General features: G+C 39.9%; 1 protein-coding gene across 1 annotated transcript in view; it reads left to right on the top strand.

Annotated features, from left to right (window-relative positions):
• LOC118233447 (NXPE family member 2-like) overlaps positions 1–9544 on the top strand; it is a 62543-nt gene that overhangs the window by 51292 nt on the left and 1707 nt on the right. The window lies entirely within an intron of this gene.

Below are 9544 nucleotides of genomic sequence, written 5' to 3' on the forward strand. Positions count from 1 at the left end.
ACAGCCACAGACATAAAGCGACATACCAGGACAACTGATGACTTTCACAGGGCCAAAGCTGCTTTTCATTTTTATCCCAGTGTATTTCCTGCAGGGGAAAGTGGTAAGCAATGGATTAAGAGCGTCGGATCACTAGGGGACTGTTGGTGCACATTTTCTCATAAAACATTATTTCCAATACTAGTACAGCTAGTGATTTTTCTTTAATTTCCCCCAAACAGAACAGGAAAGTTCCACAGCAGCGATGCCTTTCAAAAGAAGCCAATCTAAATCTAAATTGGAACTGTAGTCAGTAGAACTTATCTAAGGTATGGATACTATGGAAATAGACAAGAACACATACATAGAATCAGTGTGTTTAGAAACAACCCAAACAGGTTTGGCATGTGCACAAAGGGATAAGAAGGTAAATCCCTCAATACATGAAAAGCGTCTATTTAAGAACCATTTGTTAAAATTGTGCTGTAAGTTTTGCAGTGTGCACAAACCATGCCTTACCTGCTCAGGAGCAAACGCTCATCCTTGGTCAGGTTAGAAACTGGACGATATCTGGACCGCATGGTCCTCAGGGTTCTGCAGGGAAGGGTTTTGGGTCGGACGCAGGCGTAGTACTCCCCGTCTTCCTTCTTCCTGTACTCGCAGAGAGGCTTGTCTGCTTTCAGCCGGATGCCGCACTGAGATTCCTCTCTTTTTTTTCCACTGTAGAAGGTTCCGATGTACATGATCTTATCGTAGTTGTGCGCACTGATTCTCCTGAGGATCCCGGCAGCCTCTGAGGAGTGCACAAGAATCACAGACACCAGTACGTCTCCAGGCCAGAACAAGCGGAAACGCACCCGGTAGGAGCCATTGAGCAGGTCAGTAACTTCTCCTGATGCAGAAGCCTGGAGATTGGGAGAGTGGATTCGGGCCAGGATGAAGTCGCCTCCATGCACCTTTGGGTTCCCCCTGTGGTCCTTCATGTTCACCAGCACGATTAAGCTGTCCCCCACACAGTACTGGGCTCCGGGCTGCTCCAGGTTGACTACACTGTGCTGGCCACTGGAAGAGCTTTCAATAGAGCTGAAGTTGCCGTCTGATGGGAGATCGTCCCATACCGAACGCATTATGTCATCCACAGACATCTCTCTGAATTGATTTTTAGCTGGGTCCTGTTAAAAAAACACAACCACACCTCATTTGGAATCACAGATTTGTTTTGCAAAAACTATGTGAAGCTGCATTTCCCAAGAACTGCATGCCCATATGTTAATCGCATAAGTCAAGAACAACACCCGTGTAGATGCATCATTATACTTTGTATAGCCCATTTATTCTGTATTATTATTAACCGATACATTAATTGGGTATATGAACTGGAATGTTTGCTATATTTATTCCACCTGTGTATTTTAGATTTGTGAATTGAATAGCATAATTTTACTGATAAAGGCAGTCTAACTACACATTTTTAAATATTAAAAATTCAGTGAGGGTGTTTTCTTAACATGAGCTTTGATACTGACAGTTTTAATATGTTCTGACTTCTGTTTGCCAAAGTGGCATTTCCAAACTAAGCTGACAATAAGAAATTAAATGGCTATTACCATTAGGCTCATCCAGTTGTAAGTTCTACAAAAATACAAATAAAAACAAATAGCAAAAGCAGTAATGAGAAGTAGTGTCTTGATCAAGAAGTTGCTTCTGCATCTTACAGGCACTGGAGTAAGATGTACTGGTTGAATACTCTGTGAAAAATGTATAGAAATATATTTTATTAATTACATTACATGCTGCTAAAGATGGGCATTATGAACTGATGGTATATAATCCTGACCCCTAACTCCAATGAATAATCCACTTTAATCATTTCATATAGTGACAGCCTGTAACAATTAAACATGTCAACAATTACAAATGCAGTAGTATGTAGCGTTTCCACATTTAACTAAAATGTAATAAAAGTATTTTACGTTCTGATGTCCAGAGTGTCCTAATAATGTATTCATTTTACTTTGATCAAATAGCATGATCAAAAATCTATTTTGCTTTACTTATTACATGGTTGGTTTTTGCTGCTTTCTGCAACAACAAAAAATCCTAAAAAATTAACTGTACAGGCTGGGTATGAAAAAATACTGCCAAGAAATTGTAAATTCTTCTTATGGAAATAAACCAATTACCATGATGGCCATTCAGAAAAATGAGTGAGAAATGAATGAAAGGCTTCTTTGAATAATTATTCGTCCACCTCAGAAAGTGCGGCTCCTCTTGCACGTGTTTATGGTGGTGTGGTTTTCTGTAAAACAAGTGAAAGCTAGAATCCATCTTAAAATGATAGCTGGGATTGCCACCAGGGACTAAATACAAGACACCGTGAAAAACATGTAAAAACATAATGCCTGCCAAAGAGACTGGACAATGTGTGGCAAACACTTCTGGGATGCAAAAAAATGTATTTAATCAGTGATTTAACAAAAAAGAAAGAATGTCTTGCACATCAGTACATACACATACGGCCACAGATGAACAGACATACTTTCATAATACAGTGCACACAGAATATGTAAATAACCCTGCTGAAGATTCCATCAAACCAGCCTAAACTGGTCAAGTGGGTTTACGCTGTGTTTTCATTACATAACATTACAGGCATTTAGCAGACGCTCTTATCCCGAGCGACGTACAACAATTGCATTAGTTCAAGGTGCAGAGGTGCAAAAGAAACATACTAGAGTGAAGTAAATATCGTAGTGCCAGAAGTGACCACATAGATCAGGACTCCAACCCTGTAGAGTAACCTGTTCAGCAAACAAACAAACAATGCTGCCAAGTACAAACTAGCACTGAAATCACATTTGCCTAATCAGAATCAGACAAAAACAATCCTGCCAAATAAAAACTAACGTGATCGTATTAGCCTAACTAGGTACATTGAGCTAAACTATAGGCTAGGGAGGGGTGGGGAGAGCTGCAGCCTGAAGAGATGAGTCTTTAGTCTGCGTTTTCGACACGTCACTAATCAAGCAGTTTTACCACCGGCTTACTCTACCAGCTTTGTCCAGCCACAGACCAACTATGACCAGCTGGAAGTGTTAAAACACAGTAAACCATTCCAGACCGTCTTAGAATCCCAGCTGGTCTTAATGGGAGTTTTCAACAGGGGCATGGTTCCACATCACTATACATGTCTTTAAAAAATATCATCAATACTGTCATCTGAAAAAATGTTATTTTCTGGTTTCTGTTTGAGAATGTAATGAAAATGTTTTTTCTGAAATAGTACATAATTTGGCATTAGACTATTGGATTACTGGCCCACGTACTTTAGTAGCCCATAACATCACATTATATTACATTTATTTGGCGGACGTACAATAAGTGCATGCCATAACGTCCTTTGATGGAAAAAGACGTTCAGTTTAATTGTACATTAAAACAATTCCTGGAATTCGTATACGTGATACAACAGACTTTAAGAATCTCCAACACTATTATTGATTCGGTAATAATTTAATAACGCACGCTTTAAGGTATATGGCGTTTCAAGGTCCAGTGTAGGACAGTAATGTCTTAATTGCACTTGTTCACTTAAATTGTTTTTATATTTATTTTTTTTCCAAAATTAAACATACATTTCAAACAGCGTTGACAGAAATATAATAGCGCACACATTACCATAGATTGGGTTTATATATTTCCAAATTAGACAAGGTTCTCCAACGTTATTTATCCGTACATTTACACGATTGATATACTTATAATAAACTAGTGTGCGGATGAGAATATTAGTCCATGTGTTAAACATTAATTTAATTGAAAAAGTAACTTACCCGATTCCATAATGCCAGGAGTAGCTATAAATGTAATACGTTTATTTACAAAATTGCTATGAACTTCGGCGAACCTCATTTGCGTGAGAATAAATCTTTGATGGCACAAAATGGGCTGATTGTTTCGAAGTTTTTTTTTTCACATTCACTATGAAAAACGTGAAAATAACACTTCCAGAAGAAACGGTAAGAGCAAAGATATGACAAGTAGTGTTCGCAAAGCAGAAAGCAAGGGATTAATTTCCGCGGCCAAACTCTCTGGGATAAGGTTTGTCACTCTGAATTGTCCGCACGGACTGGAAAGCTACTCTTGTGGAACACAGAGAGCATCAGTGGCACAAGGTTTGCTGCGTAGCTGCGCATAAGCAGGGCAGGGCGAGCGCAGCCAGACGCGCATCCTCTCGCAATCCTCAGGCGCACGCTTATGTTCGACAGCTTTCTACGTGATTACCGTTCCAATTATGTATTTGTACATATAGCGCGCTGCATTTAATGCATACGCTTCCATTTTTTATGTCTCTGATATTCAACAATATATCTTTGCCACGCCGAATGAAAAAAAAAAAGTTGCGCAAGCCCCTCTTATCTGCTAAATGCCTGTCATATAATGAATGCTCCTTGCCCCATTATACCAGCTATATCGCAGACATTAATGCTTTGGTGGTGCATGCCTTCCTTCAGGTTAGCTAGGGAAAAACTGACATATTGCTGTTTAGACTACCTAGGTTACTCAGGGAGAAAATAACGACTCAATTTAAGGCACTATCACAGAACATCAAAACTCAAGCTAAAAGCCTAGGTGTTAACATTGACAGCGGTCTGAGCTTTGAGCCCTATATGCGGAATGTAACCAAAACTGCCTTTTATTATATGAGAACCAAAGCTAAAATCAGACCTGTTCTCACACGAGGAGACGCAAAAAAACAAAAAACAAAAAAACAAAACAAAAAAAAAAACAAAAAAAACTAATGCACTCATTACGAGCAGGCGTGACTTCTCTCTTGGCTTCCTAAAAACACATTAGGACAGTTGCAAATCATTCAGAATGCTACTGCTGGAGTCTTAAGTTAAATAAAATCAGGAAGCGAGCATACAGCCCATCTAGTGCATAAGAGTCCATAATGAGAATGGGCCATGCAGCATGTCTGTGCTTGTGTAGGATAGAGTATTCATCACAGTGCCAAACCTTGAATTGTGCCATGAACTGCCATGATGGTAATTGATTTATTTCCATAAGTAAAATTTACCATTTCTTGGCAATATTTTGTTATATGAATTGTGTTTATTTTTTGTAATTTAAGAAAGTGGCAAAAACCAACAGTTTCTGTAAAGAGATAAGGAAAGTAAAGCAAAATTGATTGTTGATGTTATTTGATCAAATTGAAATTAGTACATTTTTTTCGTACACAGGATATCACAAAGTCAAATACTATTATTATTGCAGTGCGGCATTCAGTCCAGCGGTGAACTGCGTTGGTCTTGACTGAGCCGGCTGGTGGAGAGTGCACACACACCTGGGTTGCGTTAGCTAATCAGCCCAGACCAACTCCTTACCCATTATACTACACTGCTGCCCTAAGCATGCTTGCTTATGATGCTACCAAGAGGAAACATATAGATTGAAACCAAGACTGGATCTAAAATGTACCCTTGCGGAACGCCATAAATTATTGGAGCTGAAGATGATACAGTATGTGATCACCAGTAGCAATACAAAACTTTCTGGCTGAAAGATTAGATGGAAACAAATCCAAAGAAATACTAGCAATACGAACACTAGTTCTAAGGAGATCCAGTAAAATGGCAGGATCTACTGTATCAAAGGCAGCACTGAGATCTAATAAAAAGCTAAATGGAGAAATGACCAGCACCACAGCATGAGCATTTCAGATAGGGTCATTGGCCACTTTAAGTAAAGCAGTTTCTGTGCTTTCCATTGTGCAGAAGCCAGACTGGAATTTTTCAGAAAGCTTATTTCTACTCATAAAGGATGGCAATTTCTTGTAATCCAACTTTTTTTAAGAATCATTGAGAGGAAGGGGATCTTGGTCTGAAATTACATAAACTTGTAAACATGTAAAATCTATTACGTCTTGACAAAGGTCTTTTGACTGAAATGTGGATGATATTGAAAGCAAAGAATCAAAAATATACGCCAAAATGAATTTATTCTGAACGTGTTCGTCAGGATGATAACGATAGGTAAAGTTATAGCTTGTCATTGTGAAACAATTTTGGCATTTATAATGTAATATACATGAGGATGTATTAACTTTCTATGGGTCAGAGACTTCAGTCATCCAATTCAAAGGATTTGCAAACAACAACACTAAATGTGACGACTGAGATTATGCTCATTTGTCCAATGACTTTCGGTCCCCAAAAATGGGAGGACCACACATATACTTTCTACATGGTTCATATGATATGTATGGAAATTAAAGTTAAATTAAACCTCACGGTCTGCACTATAATCTCACATTCATGGTTGTATTCCAATTCCAATGTGCTGGAGGACAAAGCTAAAACAACAATAAATCTCTCACTGTCCAAAAACTTTGCATTAAGTTATATGCATTAAGACAATGTAATATTGCATCATAAGCTTATTATGCAGATTTAAAGCCCACTGAAAAATAATGGTTTCATACTGGTGCGAATTTCCAAACTGGATAAAATCATTAGGTTCGATGGCTGGCCAGTGGACAGTTGAGTTTGTGTGGATTCGGGTGACGTCATCACTACTGCACAACCCTCCAGGAACAGGATTTTCTCCTCCTGTTGTACATGCACACAGCAGTATAAGAACATGAACATGGGAAAGGATGATGTTTGTGACTGGTGCTCCTGTTTGCACTGCGTGTGGTTTTCATGTTTGCACTGTGTGCACTTCATGTTCCCCCTCTGAAACATGGCTTAAACTTGACAGCGCACACAAAGGCTGAATGGTTGGGACGCTGCTGGGCCGCACCTCATCAAAGACCGCTCTCTCCACGTCTGTGCCGCGAAGCGACCCGTCGTAGCTGAGGGTGAGCAGGCTGCTGGACTGAGTGTTGGAAAAGGCCATGCAGCAAACCGGGCCAGTGTGGGGCTCAAACAGCAGCACCCCGTCATCACCCCAATCGCCTTCCTAAGGAGAGAACGGGACATAGCACCCAATGGTGTCCTTGCATTTCGTGATTGACGAAAGCATAGATAACAGCCTTGACATTTTATCTGGAAGCATTTCATGTGGCTTCTGAAGTGTAGTTGTTTTCATTTCAAGCGCAATTTGGCACATCTGACTCTACAAAAGAATAACGTGTGCTTTGTTTGGAATGAAAACAAACAGGACAGTAGATTTCCGGGAACACGGTTTGTTACCACTGGTCTACTGTAATCGTTTGGGTCGCAAACGTAGGCTAATTTTATTCACTATTTTATTTTTTTAAGTGCGACTAAAATGTTAAGAATTCGCAACCAGCATTTAACTCCCAATATTAGTCTCCTCAGCTCCCCACTTCCTGCATCTCGCGCTGAGAAGTTAATTATATTTACTTCTATTAATTATATATAATTATATATCAATTATATATACGAGCTAATTATATTTACCCGTTATAAACATGTTGCAATGTACTGTTTTGTATCACATTGGTGAGTGAGCAATGTAAAAATGTTTACTGGGCTGTACTTCTAAGTTCTTACTGCTACAAACTTCTGCTGCTACTGTGGTATGTGCTTAACTAGGTGACCTGCGATATTAAAGTGAGGGGATTGATATTGCTAATGGTAGTTTGATGCTGTATCAATGTGATTATGGCCGATTTTAGAATATCAGGAAAATGGAAATAGACAGTGAAGACAGCGACGAATTCTTGCTGATTTCCGTGCAACTTCTGCTTAACCGGGCTGTGTTACTGCTGCCACGGCATGATCACATGGACTGTGAATGGAGTAAAGGCTATTTTGGCTTTATACTTCTACGGAGTACACATAAAAACTCCAGTGGTGTATTGGTGAGTATTTCAGACTGTTGTTACACCAGTTTCGTCTACATTCCAAGTGTCGGTCTCGACAAAGTTGTGTCTCTCAATAACCTGTTGAAGGAATGTTCTGCATTTGTGTGGTTAGAACTTGTGGCCCGTGTAAGGCTGGTTGCCTCTGGACTCCTCATTGACAGGCTGGGGTTCTGCTTCATAAAGAATGTGAACCAGTCAGGCCCAGCCATCTGCTTCTCATCCCATGTTTATGGGTGTTTGATGTTATACATTACTGCCAGTTGATAAGCAAACTTTCTGACCTAAAATAAAGTGGAATAGAAGACCTGAGTGCATAGACACAAAATGTCTGTTTCCTTTGGGAGGTCTGACAAGGAACAGTCTTCTGTAAACCGCCTTACCACAGTCTCACAGAATTTCTATCAATGAAAACTTAACGACTAGCTGGGACTCAGTCCCTGTGATTTTGACTTTCACTGAAGCAAACTTAAAAAAAAAAATTAAAAAAAAAGATCTGAGAATTGTACTGTATTGCTCATGTGCGTATATTGCTGTCAAGATTCTAAAGCTCCATTTTGCCCTCCCAAGTATTAAAAATCTGTACAAACCTCAAGGCAAGTACACAAGCTATGAACAACTAGTGGTTTTCACTTGGGATGGTGATTTTCAACTATTTCATAGGTTACGTCCCAGATGGTGGTCTCGAGGTAAGGAGGGACAATAACTATCCAGGTGAAGAAAGAAAAATAAGCTGACTGGACTTTTCAGTGCAGGGAGTTTATTTACAGTAGTGAAGGTGTACAGGTGACTAGTGCAAATATATAAAACATGTACAAAACCCTGAAGTGGGAACAGAGAAGAGAAAAGGACCGAAGGTGGTGCCAAATCAAAGAACTAAACAAAACACAAAACCCCACTATCTAAACAGAGTAATAATCTAGTTAACAAAGGAAAAGGCATCAAACAAAACCTAACTACTCTGACTTCCTCAGAACTAAACTCTACTTTTAGAGTGGAAGGCACAAAAGACACACACTCCCTCCCCGCTAACCAGAAGTAAAAATGAGGGAAGAAGTCTGTATAGGTAAAGCTTTATATAGGAGATGGTATTGAAAATCTGTACATACCTCAAGACAAGTACACAATCTATGAATAACTAGTGGTTTTCACTTGGGATGGTGATTTTCAATTATTTCACAAATCAACTATGATCACTGTGGTGTGGGGATGGCTGGTTTAAGCAGCCACTGCTGTCCTGGGTCAAGCTAATTAGACCTGGATAGGAATTAGATAATTGGCCAGGCTAATTGGACTCGGGAACAGGGGTGGCTGCACCTGTGCGTGAGGCATGTGCGTGAGGCCCATGTGTGAGGCAATCAGTGCGCACAGGTTAAATCTGCCATCCCCACTCACACAAAGGGAGAGCCTCTCGGTCATGACAGGGTTAACATCTGCTCTTTGGCTGTACCATCTTGCCACCCTTCTAAATAAACGTGGACTGTTTGAACATCATCTCCCTGTGTCCCTGTGCTGGAGGGCCCCTTGGAAAGCCACTTCGGTGGCCTGTGGCAGGCTTGTTTGCCACAATCACATTTAGTGCGCCATGCCAAATCGTTTCCATAGAAATCTTTCTAAGGCACGTCTTGGTCGGCTGGTGCCACTCGTTCTACAGGAATTTAAAGCCCGCATAACATTATCAATAATTAAAAGTAATTATCATTATCAAGTTTAGCCTATTGTGTCAATAAGGGC

This window comes from Anguilla anguilla, chromosome 8, assembly GCF_013347855.1.
Source record: "Anguilla anguilla isolate fAngAng1 chromosome 8, fAngAng1.pri, whole genome shotgun sequence".
NCBI lineage: Eukaryota > Metazoa > Chordata > Actinopteri > Anguilliformes > Anguillidae > Anguilla > Anguilla anguilla.